Source organism: Oncorhynchus tshawytscha, linkage group LG05 (genome assembly GCF_018296145.1).
Source record: "Oncorhynchus tshawytscha isolate Ot180627B linkage group LG05, Otsh_v2.0, whole genome shotgun sequence".
Taxonomy (NCBI): Eukaryota; Metazoa; Chordata; class Actinopteri; order Salmoniformes; family Salmonidae; genus Oncorhynchus; species Oncorhynchus tshawytscha.
This window is the reverse complement of record NC_056433.1, coordinates 71,489,079-71,509,015: the sequence shown is the minus strand read 5'-3', so window position 1 is coordinate 71,509,015 and position 19,937 is coordinate 71,489,079. Positions and strand designations below refer to the sequence as shown.

Here is a 19,937-nt window from a genome sequence, read left to right as displayed (position 1 = left end):
GAGCCCTCTCATACAATGTGGGTGTGTGACCATTTTTGGGAGGACCGGAATACACACAGTCTCACAAGCACACACACACTGAATATAGTAGCTATAGGCTAATCTCTCATGGCGTGGATTATGAATAGGCAGTGTATGGGGGCTAGAGAGGATGTGAAGTGTGTTTAAAGTAAACATTACACACACACACACTGACTGACTGACTGTCTGATAGAGTCAGTAGTTATGGTCAGTGGTGTGGTGGTGGAGAGTGTTTCAGCGCGGACTGAAGCGCCGCCAGAAAACTTCATTTATTTCCTCTTCTTTGAGGCGAGAGGAATAAAAACAAACAGAAAGAGGGGGAGGAGAAAGGAGAGGTGGAGAGGAGAGGGGGAGAGGAGAGGTGGAGAGGAGAGGGGAGAGGAGAGGGGGAGAGGGGGAGAGGAGAGGTGGAGAGGGGGAGAGGAGAGGGGGAGAGGAGAGGGGGAGAGGGGGAGAGGAGAGGTGGAGAGGGGGAGAGGAGAGGGGGAGAGGAGAGGTGGAGAGGAGAGGGGGAGAGGAGAGGTGGAGAGGAGAGGGGAGAGGAGAGGGGGAGAGGAGAGGTGGAGAGGGGAAGAGGAGAGGGGGAGAGGAGAGGTGGAGAGGAGGGGGAGGGGGAGAGGAGAGGTGGAGAGGAGAGGGGGAGAGGAGAGGGGGAGAGGAGAGGAGGAGAGGTGGAGAGGAGAGGGGGAGAGGAGAGGTGGAGAGGAGAGGGGGAGAGGAGAGGGGGAGAGGGGAGAGGAGAGGTGGAGAGGGGGAGAGGAGAGGGGGAGAGGGGGAGAGGAGAGGTGGAGAGGGGGAGAGGAGAGGGGGAGAGGAGAGGAGAGGTGGAGAGGAGAGGGGGGAGAGGAGGGGGAGAGGAGAGGTGGAGAGGAGGAGAGGAGAGGGGAGAGGAGAGGGGGAGAGGGGAGAGGAGAGGTGGAGAGGAGAGGGGGAGAGGAGAGGGGGAGAGGAGAGGTGGAGAGGAGAGGGGAGAGGAGAGGTAGAGAGGAGAGGGGAGAGGAGAGGGGGAGGAGAAAGGAGAGGTGGAGAGGAGAGGTGGAGAGGAGAGGGGGAGAGGAGAGGGGGAGAGGAGAGGTGGAGAGGGGGAGAGGAGAGGTGGAGAGGAGAGGGGGAGAGGAGAGGTGGAGAGGAGAAGAGGAGAGGGGGAGAGGAGAGGGGGAGGAGAAAGGAGAGGTGGAGAGGAGAGGGGGAGAGGAGAGGTGGGAGAGGAGAGGGGGGAGGAGAGGAGAGGGGGAGAGGAGAGGTGGAGAGGAGAGGGGGAGAGGGGGAGAGGAGAGGGGAGAAGGGGAGAGGAGAGGTGGAGAGGAGAGGGGGAGAGGAGAGGGGAGAGGTGGAGAGGAGAGGGGAGAGGAGAGGGGGAGAGGAGAGGGGAGAGGAGAGGTGGAGAGGAGAGGGGGAGAGGAGAGGGGAGAGGAGAGGGGAGAGGGGGAGAGGAGAGGTGGAGAGGGGAGAGGAGAGGTGGAGAGGAGAGGGGAGAGGAGAGGGGGAGAGGAGAGGTGGAGAGGGGGAGAGGAGAGGTGGAGAGGGGGAGAGGAGAGGTGGAGAGGAGAGGGGGAGAGGAGAGGGGAGAGGAGAGGTGGAGAGGAGAGGTGGAGAGGAGCGGGGGAGAGGAGAGGTGGAGAGGAGAGGCGGAGAGGAGAAGAGAGGTAGAGAGGGGGAGAGGAGAGGGGGAGAGGAGAGGGGAGGGGGAGAGGAGAGTTGGAGAGGAGCGGGGGAGAGGAGAGGTGGAGAGGGGAGAGGAGAGGTGGAGAGGAGAGGAGAGGGGAGAGAGACATGAATGCTGCCTCTCAACTCAACTGACCAGGCAGTCACTGTTTATATTGACTCCCATATCTATATGCATTTCAGACTCCCTACGGGCAGAATAATCACAGCACTGTGAGGAGGAAGCCATGTCCTCCGATCTGAATTTGAGACTGTAGGTTTAAAAGTAGACATATCATTCAGTACCAGGCATGCTGTGGGAGTATGTGTATGCATAGCATTATCAGTGATTGATAAAGATTGTATGATGGGTCTGACATAGGGTGAGAGAGCAGTTGGACTATCGATATTGTAGTCTGTAGGTCAGTTGGACTTTGGGTATTGTAGTCTGTAGGTCAGATGGACAATGGATATTGTAGTCTGCGAGTCTGGCTCTGATAAAGGGGAGTGAGATAGAGAGATGTGTCTAAACTGAGGGAGGGCTCTTGTCTACTTACTACATCAGAGAAGCCATAACGCTGTATGTAATTATTCAAATCGGACCAGATAGCTGTGTGTCTGTGTATGAGAGAGAGAGAGAGAGAGAGAGAGAGAGAGAGAGAGAGAGAGAGAGAGAGAGAGAGAGAGAGAGAGAGAGAGAAAAAAAGTGAGAACCAGGGAGAGAGAAATATCAGGAAAGGTTCTGTAAGATAAGTCATTTAATCTCTACCAACGGTTAAAGTGAGAAACCAGAAGCAGACAGAGGAGTGAGGAGGGGGCATGGTTAACTGTGTCTCCAGCTGTCAATCAAATGCTTCTCTCTCTAATTGCATTTCCAGACTTCCTGTGTGGTGCAGGTGAACTCTGACTTTTGACCCACACACAACCCCTGACCACTATACAGAGCCTCAGACCAACACTGACATTTATAAAGAGACTCCCTTTACATCACAACCTTAACATAACACCTATAAAGACTCTCCTTCTTCCTCTCTCACTTCCTCCAATTCTCTCTCTCTCCTTCCAATTCTCTCTCTCCTCCCAATTCTCCATCTCTCTCCTTCCAATTCTCTCTCTGTCAGTCATTCAACATCTCTTTTTTTCTCTTCAGGTCAATCTTTTAGTACTCGTCTATCTTTCCTCGTGTCTTCCCACATTCCTTCGTTCCTCCAGTGTTTCTCCTATCATTTTCCTGAGGTGAGGTGTGTGTTTTGAGTCAGGCTCTCATCCCAGTGGAGAGTTAACTCATGAGATGTTATCAGACTGTTTACCCTTTACACTCCCCCACAGCGGGCGGCCCATGGCTAACAAATTGAACAATTCAGAGCAGGTGTGTGTGTGTGTGAGACTCACTCAGCACTGCCATGATAAAACTCAGCAGGAGGGAATGCAATAGTTACCCTATTTGGGCTTTATGGAAGTGCCCCCTCCCTCGATCTTCACTCCGTTCCTCCTTCCCTCTCTCTCCCTCCATCCCTTATTCCCTCTCTGCCTCCCTCCCTCCTTCCCTCTATGCCTCGCTCTTACCTCCCTCCCTCCCTCTCTCTTACCTCCCTCCCTCCCTCCCTCTCTCTTACCTCCCTCCTTCCCTCTCTGCCTCTCTCTTACCTCCCTCCCTCCTTCCCTCTCTGCCTCTCTCTTACCTCCCTCCCTCCTTCCCTCTCTGCCTCTCTCTTACCTCCCTCCCTCCTTCCCTCTCTGCCTCTCTCTTACCTCCCTCCCTCTCTCTTTACCTCCCTCCCTCCTTCCCTCTCTGCCTCTCTCTTACCTCCCTCCCTCCTTCCCTCTCTGCCTCTCTTACCTCCCTCCCTCTCTCTTACCTCCCTCCTTCCCTCTCTGCCTCTCTCTTACCTCCCTCCCTCCTTCCCCTCTCTGCCTCTCTCTTACCTCCCTCCCTCCTTCCCTCTATGCCTCTCTCTTACCTCCCTCCCTCCTTCCCTCTCTGCCTCTCTCTTACCTCCATCCCTCCTTCCCTCTATGCCTCTCTCTTACCTCCCTCCCTCCTTCCCTCTCTGCCTCTCTCTTACCTCCCTCCCTCCTTCCCTCTCTGCCTCTCTCTTACCTCCCTCCCTCCTTCCCTCTCTGCCTCTCTCTTACCTCCCTCCCTCCTTCCCTCTCTGCCTCTCTCTTACCTCCCTCCCTCCTTCCCTCTCTGACCTCCCTCCCTCCTTCCTTCTCTCCCTCGCAGGTGGAAGCTCAGCCTCTTTCCCCTGGATAAAAGGGGGTGCAGACAGAGGCCCAGCCTGTAAACATTAAGGGTATTTTGTCACATATTTAAGAAAGCTGTTAGTGTATTTATAGGGGTGCAGAGGCCTCACTATGGCTGCCGTGGAAACAGTAGACATCTTGGATTGATTATTAGGCCTAGGAGGAGAGCCGGGCCCAAATCAGCTGACACTAAAACACTGACACGGACAAGGAGTGTATAACTCACACAAAGAACAGTGTGTAAGAGTGTGTGTGTAAGAGTGTGTGTGTGAGAGTGAGTTGGAGAGAGAGAGCGCGAGCATGCAAGTATTAGTGTGTGTGTGCACGTGAGTGTAAGAGTGTGTGTGTAAGAGTGTGTGTGTGAGAGTGAGTTGGAGAGAGAGAGCGCGAGCATGCAAGTATTAGTGTGTGTGTGCACGTGAGTGTAAGAGTGTGTGTGTAAGAGTGTGTGTGTGAGAGTGAGTGTGCATGTTCCTCTGACGTGGTTCAGATAGAGCTGATACCCAGGTGGGCTGTCACAGAGGAAACTCTCTGCTCTTCATGTATTACCACAGCACCCAGAACAAAGAGTAGTGTGTCTATGTTCCTCTGACGTGGTTCAGATAGAGCTGATACCCAGGTGGGCTGTCACAGAGGAAACTCTCTGCTCTTCATGTATTACCACAGCACCCAGAACAAAGAGTAGTGTGTCTATGTTCCTCTGACGTGGTTCAGATAGAGCTGATACCCAGGTGGGCTGTCACAGAGGAAACTCTCTGCTCTTCATGTATTACCACAGCACCCAGAACAAAGAGTAGTGTGTCTATGTTCCTCTGACGTGGTTCAGATAGAGCTGATACCCAGGTGGGCTGTCACAGAGGAAACTCTCTGCTCTTCATGTATTACCACAGCACCCAGAACAAAGAGTAGTGTGTCTATGTTCCTCTGACGTGGTTCAGATAGAGCTGATACCCAGGTGGGCTGTCACAGAGGAAACTCTCTGCTCTTCATGTATTACCACAGCACCCAGAACAAAGAGTAGTGTGTCTATGTTCCTCTGACGTGGTTCAGATAGAGCTGATACCCAGGTGGGCTGTCACAGAGGAAACTCTCTGCTCTTCATGTATTACCACAGCACCCAGAACAAAGAGTAGTGTGTCTATGTTCCTCTGACGTGGTTCAGATAGAGCTGATACCCAGGTGGGCTGTCACAGAGGAAACTCTCTGCTCTTCATGTATTACCACAGCACCCAGAACAAAGAGTAGTGTGTCTATGTTCCTCTGACGTGGTTCAGATAGAGCTGATACCCAGGTGGGCTGTCACAGAGGAAACTCTCTGCTCTTCATGTATTACCACAGCACCCAGAACAAAGAGTAGTGTGTCTATGTTCCTCTGACGTGGTTCAGATAGAGCTGATACCCAGGTGGGCTGTCACAGAGGAAACTCTCTGCTCTTCATGTATTACCACAGCACCCAGAACAAAGAGTAGTGTGTCTATGTTCCTCTGACGTGGTTCAGATAGAGCTGATACCCAGGTGGGCTGTCACAGAGGAAACTCTCTGCTCTTCATGTATTACCACAGCACCCAGAACAAAGAGTAGTGTGTCTATGTTCCTCTGACGTGGTTCAGATAGAGCTGATACCCAGGTGGGCTGTCACAGAGGAAACTCTCTGCTCTTCATGTATTACCACAGCACCCAGAACAAAGAGTAGTGTGTCTATGTTCCTCTGACGTGGTTCAGATAGAGCTGATACCCAGGTGGGCTGTCACAGAGGAAACTCTCTGCTCTTCATGTATTACCACAGCACCCAGAACAAAGAGTAGTGTGTCTATGTTCCTCTGACGTGGTTCAGATAGAGCTGATACCCAGGTGGGCTGTCACAGAGGAAACTCTCTGCTCTTCATGTATTACCACAGCACCCAGAACAAAGAGTAGTGTGTCTATGTTCCTCTGACGTGGTTCAGATAGAGCTGATACCCAGGTGGGCTGTCACAGAGGAAACTCTCTGCTCTTCATGTATTACCACAGCACCCAGAACAAAGAGTAGTGTGTCTATGTTCCTCTGACGTGGTTCAGATAGAGCTGATACCCAGGTGGGCTGTCACAGAGGAAACTCTCTGCTCTTCATGTATTACCACAGCACCCAGAACAAAGAGTAGTGTGTCTATGTTCCTCTGACGTGGTTCAGATAGAGCTGATACCCAGGTGGGCTGTCACAGAGGAAACTCTCTGCTCTTCATGTATTACCACAGCACCCAGAACAAAGAGTAGTGTGTCTATGTTCCTCTGACGTGGTTCAGATAGAGCTGATACCCAGGTGGGCTGTCACAGAGGAAACTCTCTGCTCTTCATGTATTACCACAGCACCCAGAACAAAGAGTAGTGTGTCTATGTTCCTCTGACGTGGTTCAGATAGAGCTGATACCCAGGTGGGCTGTCACAGAGGAAACTCTCTGCTCTTCATGTATTACCACAGCACCCAGAACAAAGAGTAGTGTGTCTATGTTCCTCTGACGTGGTTCAGATAGAGCTGATACCCAGGTGGGCTGTCACAGAGGAAACTCTCTGCTCTTCATGTATTACCACAGCACCCAGAACAAAGAGTAGTGTGTCTATGTTCCTCTGACGTGGTTCAGATAGAGCTGATACCCAGGTGGGCTGTCACAGAGGAAACTCTCTGCTCTTCATGTATTACCACAGCACCCAGAACAAAGAGTAGTGTGTCTATGTTCCTCTGACGTGGTTCAGATAGAGCTGATACCCAGGTGGGCTGTCACAGAGGAAACTCTCTGCTCTTCATGTATTACCACAGCACCCAGAACAAAGAGTAGTGTGTCTATGTTCCTCTGACGTGGTTCAGATAGAGCTGATACCCAGGTGGGCTGTCACAGAGGAAACTCTCTGCTCTTCATGTATTACCACAGCACCCAGAACAAAGAGTAGTGTGTCTATGTTCCTCTGACGTGGTTCAGATAGAGCTGATACCCAGGTGGGCTGTCACAGAGGAAACTCTCTGCTCTTCATGTATTACCACAGCACCCAGAACAAAGAGTAGTGTGTCTATGTTCCTCTGACGTGGTTCAGATAGAGCTGATACCCAGGTGGGCTGTCACAGAGGAAACTCTCTGCTCTTCATGTATTACCACAGCACCCAGAACAAAGAGTAGTGTGTCTATGTTCCTCTGACGTGGTTCAGATAGAGCTGATACCCAGGTGGGCTGTCACAGAGGAAACTCTCTGCTCTTCATGTATTACCACAGCACCCAGAACAAAGAGTAGTGTGTCTATGTTCCTCTGACGTGGTTCAGATAGAGCTGATACCCAGGTGGGCTGTCACAGAGGAAACTCTCTGCTCTTCATGTATTACCACAGCACCCAGAACAAAGAGTAGTGTGTCTATGTTCCTCTGACGTGGTTCAGATAGAGCTGATACCCAGGTGGGCTGTCACAGAGGAAACTCTCTGCTCTTCATGTATTACCACAGCACCCAGAACAAAGAGTAGTGTGTCTATGTTCCTCTGACGTGGTTCAGATAGAGCTGATACCCAGGTGGGCTGTCACAGAGGAAACTCTCTGCTCTTCATGTATTACCACAGCACCCAGAACAAAGAGTAGTGTGTCTATGTTCCTCTGACGTGGTTCAGATAGAGCTGATACCCAGGTGGGCTGTCACAGAGGAAACTCTCTGCTCTTCATGTATTACCACAGCACCCAGAACAAAGAGTAGTGTGTCTATGTTCCTCTGACGTGGTTCAGATAGAGCTGATACCCAGGTGGGCTGTCACAGAGGAAACTCTCTGCTCTTCATGTATTACCACAGCACCCAGAACAAAGAGTAGTGTGCATGTTCCTCTGACGTGGTTCAGATAGAGCTGATACCCAGGTGGGCTGTCACAGAGGAAACTCTCTGCTCTTCATGTATTACCACAGCACCCAGAACAAAGAGTAGTGTGTCTATGTTCCTCTGACGTGGTTCAGATAGAGCTGATACCCAGGTGGGCTGTCACAGAGGAAACTCTCTGCTCTTCATGTATTACCACAGCACCCAGAACAAAGAGTAGTGTGTCTATGTTCCTCTGACGTGGTTCAGATAGAGCTGATACCCAGGTGGGCTGTCACAGAGGAAACTCTCTGCTCTTCATGTATTACCACAGCACCCAGAACAAAGAGTAGTGTGTCTATGTTCCTCTGACGTGGTTCAGATAGAGCTGATACCCAGGTGGGCTGTCACAGAGGAAACTCTCTGCTCTTCATGTATTACCACAGCACCCAGAACAAAGAGTAGTGTGCATGTTCCTCTGACGTGGTTCAGATAGAGCTGATACCCAGGTGGGCTGTCACAGAGGAAACTCTCTGCTCTTCATGTATTACCACAGCACCCAGAACAAAGAGTAGTGTGTCTATGTTCCTCTGACGTGGTTCAGATAGAGCTGATACCCAGGTGGGCTGTCACAGAGGAAACTCTCTGCTCTTCATGTATTACCACAGCACCCAGAACAAAGAGTAGTGTGTCTATGTTCCTCTGACGTGGTTCAGATAGAGCTGATACCCAGGTGGGCTGTCACAGAGGAAACTCTCTGCTCTTCATGTATTACCACAGCACCCAGAACAAAGAGTAGTGTGTCTATGTTCCTCTGACGTGGTTCAGATAGAGCTGATACCCAGGTGGGCTGTCACAGAGGAAACTCTCTGCTCTTCATGTATTACCACAGCACCCAGAACAAAGAGTAGTGTGTCTATGTTCCTCTGACGTGGTTCAGATAGAGCTGATACCCAGGTGGGCTGTCACAGAGGAAACTCTCTGCTCTTCATGTATTACCACAGCACCCAGAACAAAGAGTAGTGTGTCTATGTTCCTCTGACGTGGTTCAGATAGAGCTGATACCCAGGTGGGCTGTCACAGAGGAAACTCTCTGCTCTTCATGTATTACCACAGCACCCAGAACAAAGAGTAGTGTGTCTATGTTCCTCTGACGTGGTTCAGATAGAGCTGATACCCAGGTGGGCTGTCACAGAGGAAACTCTCTGCTCTTCATGTATTACCACAGCACCCAGAACAAAGAGTAGTGTGTCTATGTTCCTCTGACGTGGTTCAGATAGAGCTGATACCCAGGTGGGCTGTCACAGAGGAAACTCTCTGCTCTTCATGTATTACCACAGCACCCAGAACAAAGAGTAGTGTGTCTATGTTCCTCTGACGTGGTTCAGATAGAGCTGATACCCAGGTGGGCTGTCACAGAGGAAACTCTCTGCTCTTCATGTATTACCACAGCACCCAGAACAAAGAGTAGTGTGTCTATGTTCCTCTGACGTGGTTCAGATAGAGCTGATACCCAGGTGGGCTGTCACAGAGGAAACTCTCTGCTCTTCATGTATTACCACAGCACCCAGAACAAAGAGTAGTGTGTCTATGTTCCTCTGACGTGGTTCAGATAGAGCTGATACCCAGGTGGGCTGTCACAGAGGAAACTCTCTGCTCTTCATGTATTACCACAGCACCCAGAACAAAGAGTAGTGTGTCTATGTTCCTCTGACGTGGTTCAGATAGAGCTGATACCCAGGTGGGCTGTCACAGAGGAAACTCTCTGCTCTTCATGTATTACCACAGCACCCAGAACAAAGAGTAGTGTGTCTATGTTCCTCTGACGTGGTTCAGATAGAGCTGATACCCAGGTGGGCTGTCACAGAGGAAACTCTCTGCTCTTCATGTATTACCACAGCACCCAGAACAAAGAGTAGTGTGTCTATGTTCCTCTGACGTGGTTCAGATAGAGCTGATACCCAGGTGGGCTGTCACAGAGGAAACTCTCTGCTCTTCATGTATTACCACAGCACCCAGAACAAAGAGTAGTGTGTCTATGTTCCTCTGACGTGGTTCAGATAGAGCTGATACCCAGGTGGGCTGTCACAGAGTAAACTCTCTGCTCTTCATGTATTACCACAGCACCCAGAACAAAGAGTAGTGTGTCTATGTGAACAACAGTTTGTGTGTGTGTTTCTGTGTGCATGCGCTCCTGTGTGTATGTGAGCACATGTTTATGTGTGTGTGAGTGTGTGTTTGACTATTTCCCTCCAGAATTCTGACACAACACTGCTAAAATATAAACTTGCGTGGGAATCAGAGGCCTATAGGGACAGGTAGCAAATCACACAGTCATATTTTCTCAGCAAAAAGTGGGAAGAAACATGATTTGAAAAACATTATTACCCCCTTGTCTAGCTGAGTCACAAATCACATCCTAATTGTTATTTAGTGCACTACTTTTGATCAGAGCCCTATGGGCCGAGGTCAAAGTATTGCACTATATAGTGAATAGGATGCCATTTGAGAACCAGCTACCCCTCTCCCATCTCATTGGTGTTATCTGACTGTTGCAGCAGGGCCTTAGAACATAGAATACACACACACACTGCTTCCTGAAAACAGAGTTGACTTCCTGTTATTGTTTATTAACAGAAGCTATCCCAGTGTACCTGCCATGGCAACCCTCATTCTCTAACACCTCTCTCTAATGAAAATGACTATTATTATTGTAATGCTGATGATTGACCTACAGTCAGGAGGACAGATACTGAGGTAGACGAGTACAGGGCTCAATTAACACACATAAGTATCAACACGTATCCATCACGACACAGAGAACTAAGGAGACAAGCATTCCAGTGTTATCACAGTAGTAACACTATCAGATCAGTCATTTGATAGTCATACTATATGGTGAGATGTGTAGTTTGTCAGAGCAGTAAACAGTAGAGGAGTATGTGAGAGAGACAGAGCTGAAACACAATGGCTCCACGTGTTGAGGAAGCACAGGAAACAGGTGCCTTGCCCCTGGGACAAAGAGGGATGGGATGGGACGGGACAGGGTGAGGGGAGCAGGGTGTGAGGGGCAACCATCTGTTTGATTTGGGCTCTTTCATGAGCCACCCTGTGGTGAGAGTGAGTGAGAGAGAGAGATATGGTCTGAGCCTAAACCACTAGACACTTTGGAACACAAAGATTTACTCTCATCCTGGAATATACAAGGTTTGAGGTCATCTGCCTTTGGCCTAAACAGCAGGAAGCCAGACTTCATCAAAGTAATTGGAAATACAGACATTGTCATCCGACAAGAAACATGGTATAGAGGCGATGGACCCACTGGTTGCCCTCTAGGTTACAGAGAGCTGGTAGTCCCATCCACCACACTACCAGGTGGGTGGTATAGAGGAGATGGACCCACTGGTTGCCCTCTAGGTTACAGAGAGCTGGTAGTCCCATCCACCACACTACCAGGTGGGTGGTATAGAGGAGATGGACCCACTGGTTGCCCTCTAGGTTACAGAGAGCTGGTAGTCCCATCCACCACACTACCAGGTGGGTGGTATAGAGGAGATGGACCCACTGGTTGCCCTCTAGGTTACAGAGAGCTGGTAGTCCCATCCACCACACTACCAGGTGGGTGGTATAGAGGAGATGGACCCACTGGTTGTCCTCTAGGTTACAGAGAGCTGGTAGTCCCATCCACCACACTACCAGGTGGGTGGTATAGAGGAGATGGACCCACTGGTTGCCCTCTAGGTTACAGAGAGCTGGTAGTCCCATCCACCACACTACCAGGTGGGTGGTATAGAGGAGATGGACCCACTGGTTGCCCTCTAGGTTACAGAGAGCTGGTAGTCCCATCCACCACACTACCAGGTGGGTGGTATAGAGGAGATGGACCCACTGGTTGCCCTCTAGGTTACAGAGAGCTGGTAGTCCCATCCACCAAACTACCAGGTGTGAAACAGGGAAGAGACTCAGGGGGTATGCTAACTTGATATAGAGCAGACCTAATCCACCCAATTAAATTAGTCAAAACAGGAACATCTAGAAATGACTGAGGTAATGATCTCAACAGAGAAACATACTTATTTTCCACCATAATTTGCAAATAAATTTATAAAAAATCCTACAATGTGATTTTCTGGATTTTTTTTCTCATTTTGTCTGTCATAGTTGAAGTGTACCTATGATGAAAATTACAGGCCTCTCTCATCTTTTTAAGTGGGAGAACTTGCACAATTGGTGGCTGACTAAATACTTTTTTGCCCCACTGCATATTGGACCTCTCAGCTGCCCTATCAAATAAAAAAAAATCAAGCAGACAATCTAAGAAAATGTATAATGACAAAAAGTATGATGAAGAATGCAAAACCCTAAGAAAGAAACTGAGAAACCTAACCAACCAAAAACAGAGACCCAGAAAATGTAAGCCTATGTCTTCACTATGGTGAATCACTAAAACAAAACAGAAATACACTGCTGAAAAAGAAGGAACAGCATGACAAAAATCAGTTTAATGTATACTTTTTAACATCATCCTCGGCTCTGCCATCTTCCCCAATATTTGGAACCAAGGACTGATCACCCCAATCAACAAAAGTGAAGAAAGATTTGACCCCAATAACTATGTGTCAACATCAACCTTGGGAAAATCCACTGCATTATCATTAACAGCAGACTCGTACATTTCCTCATTGAAAACAATGTACTGAGCAAATGTCAAATTGGCTTTTTACCAAATTACCGTACAACAGACCATGTATTCACCCTGCACACCTAATTGACAAACAACCAAAACAAAACAAAGGCAACGTCTTCTAATGCTTGTTGATTTCAAAAGCTTTTGACTCAATTTGGCATGAGGGTCTGCTATACAAATTGTTGAAAAATGGTGTTGGGGGAAAAACATGACATTTTAAAATCCATGTAAATTAATAAATAAAATTGGAAATTTACACATCCATTTCTTTCCACAGGGCCGTGGGGTGAGACAGGGATGCAGTTTGAACCCCACCCTCCTCAACATATACATCAATGTATTGGTGAGGGCACTAGAACAGTCTCCAGCACCCGGCCTCACCCTACTAGAATCTGAAGTCAAATGTCTACTGTTTGCTGATGATCTGGTGCTTATGTCACCGACCAAAGAGGGTCAACAGCAACACCTAGATATTCTGCACAGATTGTCAGACCTGGGCCCTGACAGTAAATCTCAATAAGACCAAAATAATGGTTTTCCAAAAAAGGTCATGTTGCCAGGACCACAAATACAAATTCCAGCTAGACATAGTTGCCCTAGAACACACAAAAAACGATACATACCTCGACCTAAACATCAGCGCCACAGGTAACTTCCACAAAGCTGTGAACGATCTGAGAGACAAGGCAAAGGTCTTCTACGCCATCAAAAGGAACATAAAATTCAACACAGTAATTTGGATCTGGCTAAAAATATGTGAATCAATCATAGAGCCCATTGCCCTTTATGGTTGTGAGGTCTGGGGTCCGCTCACCAAACAAGAATTAACCAAATGGGATAAACATCAAGTTGAGACTTTGTGTGCAGAATTCTGCAAAGAAAAGAGCCTGTTAAATTCTACAACCACTTAAAAGGAAGCGACTCCCAAACCTAACAAAGCCTTCACGTACAGAGAAATTAACCTGGAGAAGAGTCCCCTAAGCTCTGTTTACAAACACAAACAGACCCCACAGAGACCCAGGACAGCAACATAATTAGACCCAACAAAATCATGAGAAACTAAAAGATAATTACTTCACACATTGGAAAGAATTAACAAAAAAACATTGCTAACTAGAATGCTATTTGGCCCTAAACAGAGAGTACACAGTGGCAGAATACCTGACCACTGTGACTGACCGAAACGTAAGGAAAGCTTTGACTATGTACAGACTCCGTGAGCATAACCTTGCTATTGAGAAAGGCCGCCATAGGCAGACATGGCTCTCAAGAGAAGACAGGTTATGTGCACACAAAATTAGATGGAAACTGAGCTGCACTTCCTAACCTCCTGCCAAATGTATGACCCTATTAGAGACATATTTCCCTCAGATTATACAGATACACAAAAAATTTGAATACAAACCCAATTTTGATAAACTCCCATATCTATTGGGTGAAATACCACAGTGTACAATCACAGCAGTAATATTTGTGACCTGCTGTTACAAGAAAAGGACAACCAGTGAAGAACAAACACCATTGTAAATACAACCCATATTTATGGAACGACACTACAGTCGTGGGCGTGATCACCAACAATGATGAGACGGCCTCCAAGGAGGAGGTGAGGGCCCTCGGAGTGTGGTGTCAGGAAAATAACCTCGCACTCAACGTCAACAAAACAAAGGAGATGATCGTGGACTTCAGGAAACAGCAGAGGGAGCACCCCCCTATCCACAACGACGGGACAGTAGTGGAGAAGGTGGAATGTTTGAAGTTCCTCGCCGTACACATCACGGACACACTGAAATGGTGTCCACCCACACAGACAGCGTGGTGAAGAAGGCACAGCAGCGCCTCTTCAACCTCAGGAGGCTGAAGAAATTCAGCTTGTCACCAAAAGCACTCACAAACTTTTATAGATGCACAATCGAGAGCATCCTGCCGGGCTGTATCACCGCCTGGTATGGCAACTGCTCCGCCCATAACCGTAAGGCTCTCCAGAGGGTAGTGAGGTCTGCACAACGCATCACCGGGAGCAAACTACCTGCCCTCCAGGACACCTACACCACCCGATGTTACAGGAAGGCCATAAAGATCATCAAGGACAACAACCACCACTGCCTGTTCACCCCGCTATCATCCAGAAGGCGAGGTCAGTACAGGTGCATCAAAGCTGGAACCGAGAGGCTGAAAAACAGCTTCTATCTCAAGGCCATCAGACTGTTAAACAGCTACCACTAACATTGAGTGGCTGCTGCCAACATACTGACTCAACTCCAGCCACTTTAATAATGAAAAAATTGATCAAAAATGTATCACTAGCCACTTTAAACAATGCCCCTTCATATAATGTTTACATACCCTGCATTACTCATCTCATATGTAGAAACAGTACTTTATACCATCTACTGCATCTTGCCTATGCTGTTCGGCATCGCTCATTCATATATTTTTATGTACATATTCTTCATCCCTTTACACTTGTGTGTATAAGGTAGTTGTTGTGAAATTGTTAGTTAGATTACTCGTTGGTTATTACTGCATTGTCGGAACTAGAAGCACAAGCATTTTGCTACACTTGCATTAACATCTGCTAACCATGTGTATGTGACAAATACAATTGGATTTGATTTATGTTGATTTCTTTTCCTTTTTGTACTTGAACTATTTGCACATCATTACAACACTGTATATAGACATAATATGACATTTGAAATGTCTACATTCTTCTGGAACTTTTGTGAGTGTAATGTTGACTGTTAATTATTAATTAATATTGAATTGAGAGAGAAAAAAGAGAAATAAAGAGAGAAAGAATGCATAAGCTCAGATCAGATGGATGCCTGAATCACAGTCACACTGAATCATAGGCTACCCATACATTTGTGTACACAAAGACAACGACACGAACACATGAAGACAACGACAGGGGAATAAAGACAACGACACGTACACATGAAGACAACGACAGGGGAATAAAGACAACGACACGTACACATGAAGACAAGACAGGGAAATAAAGACAACGACAGGGGAATAAAGACAACGACAGGGGAATAAAGACAACGACACGTACACATGAAGACAACGACAGGGAAATAAAGACAACGACACGTACACATGAAGACAACGGCAGGGAAATAAAGACAACGACAGGGGAATAAAGACAACGACAGGGGAATAAAGACAACGACAGGGGAATAAAGACAACGACATGTACACATGAAGACAACGACAAGTACACATGAAGACAACGACAGGGGAATAAAGACAACGACACGTACACATGAAGACAAGACAGGGAAATAAAGACAACGACAGGGGAATAAAGACAACGACAGGGGAATAAAGACAACGACAGGGGAATAAAGACAACGACAGGGGAATAAAGACAATGACAGGGGAATAAAGACAACGACACGTACACATGAAGACAAGACAGGGAAATAAAGACAACGACAGGGGAATAAAGACAACGACAGGGGAATAAAGACAACGACAGGGGAATAAAGACAACGACAGCGGAATAAAGACAACGACACGTACACATGAAGACAACGACAGGGGAATAAAGACAACGACACGTACACATAAAGACAACGACACGTACACATGAAGACAAGACAGGGAAATAAAGACAACGACAGGGGAATAAAGACAACGACAGGTACACATGAAGACAACGACACGTACACATGAAGACAACGACAGGGAAATAAAGACAACGACACGTACACATGAAGACAACGACACGTACACATGAAGACAAGACAGGGAAATAAAGACAACGACAGGGGAATAAAGACAACGACAGGGGAATAAAGACAACGACAGGGGAATAAAGACAACGACAGGGAATAAAGACAACGACAGGGAAATAAAGACAACGCCAGGGAATAAAGACAACGACAGGGGAATAAAGACAACGACAGCGGAATAAAGACAACGACAGGGGAATAAAGACAACGACAGGGGAATAAAGACAACGACAGGGAAATAAAGACAACGACAGGGGAATAAAGACAACGACAGGGGAATAAAGACAACGACAGCGGAATAAAGACAACGACAGGGAAATAAAGACAACGACAGGGGAATAAAGACAACGACAGGGGAATAAAGACAACGACAGCGGAATAAAGACAACGACACGTACACATGAAGACAACGACAGGGGAATAAAGACAACAACACGTACACATAAAGACAACGACAGGGGAATAAAGACAACGACAGGGGAATAAAGACAACGACAGGGGAATAAAGACAACGACGGGGGAATAAAGACAACGACAGGGGAATAAAGACAACGACAGGGGAATAAAGACAACGACAGGGGAATAAAGACAACGACAGGGGAATAAAGACAATGACAGGGGAATAAAGACAACAACACGTACACATAAAGACAACGACAGGGGAATAAAGACAACGGCAGGGGAATAAAGACAACGACAGGGGAATAAAGACAACAACAGGGGAATAAAGACAACGACAGGGGAATAAAGACAACGACAGGGGAATAAAGACAACAACAGGGGAATAAAGACAACGACAGGGGAATAAAGACAACGACACGTACACATGAAGACAACGACAGGGGAATAAAGACAACGACAGGGGAATAAAGACAGCGCCAGGGGAATAAAGACAGCGCCAGGGAATAAAGACAGCGCCAGGGGAATAAAGACAACGCCAGGGGAATAAAGACAGCGCCAGGGGAATAAAGACAGCGCCAGGGGAATAAAGACAGCGCCAGGGGAATAAAGACAACGGCAGGGGAATAAAGACAACGCCAGGGGATAAAGACAGCGCCAGGGGAATAAAGACAACGCCAGGGAATAAAGACAGCACCAGGGGAATAAAGACAATGCCAGGGAATAAAGACAGCGCCAGGGGAATAAAGACAACGCCAGGGGAATAAAGACAACGACAGGGAAATAAAGACAAAGGCATTTGTCTGTTCTCTAGAAACGGTTGGCAAGGAACAAACAAACGACAAGTGATTTTTGGATTTCCTCCAGGCACGCACGCACACGAACACACACACACACACTGTAGTAGGAAACATTCTCTCCCTCATACAATACATGATTGCCGAAGGCTGTTTCCGAATTGAAATATTCCAACTATCTGTTGTTTTGATAAGATAACCGTTAGGATTGAGAGGCGGGCAATGTTGTCACTGACAGTTCATGGGAAGCAGTGACATTACAGAATAGCTTCTTTATTGATTTATATTTATAGTAGTGAACAAAATAGTGGAACAGTGAGGAATCCATGCCAAGACACATTTATACACACACTCACAGTGTATGAACTGTGTGATTATGTATGTGAACTGTGTGGTTATGTATGTGTGTGTGAACTGTGTGGTTATGAATGTGAACTGTGTGGTTATGTATGTGAACTGTGTGGTTATGTACAGTGGGGCAAAAAAGTATTTAGTCAGCCACCAATTGTGCAAGTTCTCCCACTTAAAAAGATGAGAGAGGCCTGTAATTTTCATCATAGGAACACTTTAACTATGACAGACAAAATGAGAAAAATAATCCAGAAAATCACATTGTAGGATTTTTAATGAATTTATTTGCAAATTATGGTGGAAAATAAGTATTTGCTCAATAACAGAAGTTTATCTCAATACTTTGTTATATACCCTTTGTTGGCAATGACAGAGGTCAAACGTTTTCTGTAAGTCTTCATAAGGTTTTCACACATTGTTGCTGGTATTTTGGCCCATTCCTCCATGCAGATCTCCTCTAGAGCAGTGATGTTTTGGGGCTGTTGCTGGGCAACACAGACTTTCAACTCCCTCCAAAGATTTTCTATGGGGTTGAGATCTGGAGACTGGCTAGGCCACTCCAGGACCTTGAAATGCTTCTTACGAAGCCACTCCTTCGTTGCCCGGGAGGTGTGTTTGGGATCATTGTCATGCTGAAATACCCAGCCACGTTTCATCTTCAATGCCCTTGCTGATGGAAGGAGGTTTTCACTCAAAATCTCACGATACATGGCCCCATTCATTCTTTCCTTTACACGGATCAGTCGTCCTGGTCCTTTTGCAGAAAAACAGCCCCAAAGCATGATGTTTCCACCCCCATGCTTCACAGTAGGTATGGTGTTCTTTGAATGCAACTCAGCATTCTTTGTCCTCCAAACACAACAAGTTTAGTTTTTACCAAAAAGTTATATTTTGGTTTCATCTGACCATTTGACATTCTCCCAATCTTCCTCTGGATCAGCCAAATGCTCTCTAGCAAACTTCAGACGGGCCTGGACATGTACTGGATTAAGCAGGGGGACACGTCTGGCACTGCAGGATTTGAGTCCCTGACGGCGTAGTGTGTTACTGATGGTAGGCTTTGTTACTTTGGTCTCATCTCTCTGTAGATCATTCACTAGGTCCACCTGTGTGGTTCTGGGATTTTTGCTCACCGTTCTTGTGATCATTTTGACCCCACGGGGTGAGATCTTGCATGGAGCCCCAGATCGAGGGAGATTATCAATGGTCTTGTATGTCTTCCATTTCCTAATAATTGCTCCCACAGTTGATTTCTTCAAACCAAGCTGCTTACCTATTGCAGATTCAGTCTTCCGAGCCTGGTGCAGGTCTACAATTTTGTTTCTCGTGTCCTTTGACAGCTCTTTGGTCTTGGCCATAGTGGAGTTTGGAGTGTGACTGTTTGAGGTTGTGGACAGGTGTCTTTTATACTGATAACAAGTTCAAACAGGTGCCATTAATACAGGTAACGAGTGGAGGACAGAGGAGCCTCTTAAAGAAGAAGTTACAGGTCTGTGAGAGCCAGAAATCTTGCTTGTTTGTAGGTGACCAAATACTTATTTTCCACCATAATTTGCAAATAAATAAATTTAAAATCCTCAATGTGGTTTTCTGGATTTTTCTCATTTTGTCTGTCATAGTTGAAGTGTACCTATGATGAAAATTACAGGCCTCTCTCATCTTTTTAAGTGGGAGAACTTGCACAATTGGTGGATGACTAAATAATTGTATGTGAACTGTGTGGTTATGTATGTGAACTGTGTGATTATGTATGTGTGTGTGTGAACTGTGTTGTTATGTATGTGTGTGTGAACTGTGTGATTATGTATGTGAACTGTGTGATTATGTATGTGCATGTGAACTGTGTGATTATGCATGTGAACTGTGTGATTATGCGTGTGAACTGTGTGATTATGTGTGTGAACTGTGTGATTATGTATATGAACTGTGTGATTATGTATATGAACTGTGTGATTATGTATATGAACTGTGTGATTATGTATGTGAACTGTGTGATTATGTATATGAACTGTGTGATTATGTATGTGAACTGTGTGGTTATGCATGTGTGTGTGAACTGTGTGATTATGTACAGTGCCTTGCGAAAGTATTCGGCCCCCTTGAACTTTGCGACCTTTTGCCACATTTCAGGCTTCAAACATAAAGATATAAAACTGTATTTTTTTGTGAAGAATCAACAACAAGTGGGACACAATCATGAAGTGGAACAACATTTATTGGATATTTCAAACTTTTTTAACAAATCA

General features: G+C 46.8%; 1 protein-coding gene across 2 annotated transcripts in view; it reads right to left on the bottom strand.

The window, feature by feature from the left end:
* The window catches only part of gmds (GDP-mannose 4,6-dehydratase), a 353,013-nt gene that overhangs the window by 85,239 nt on the left and 247,837 nt on the right, over positions 1–19,937 (bottom strand). The window lies entirely within an intron of this gene.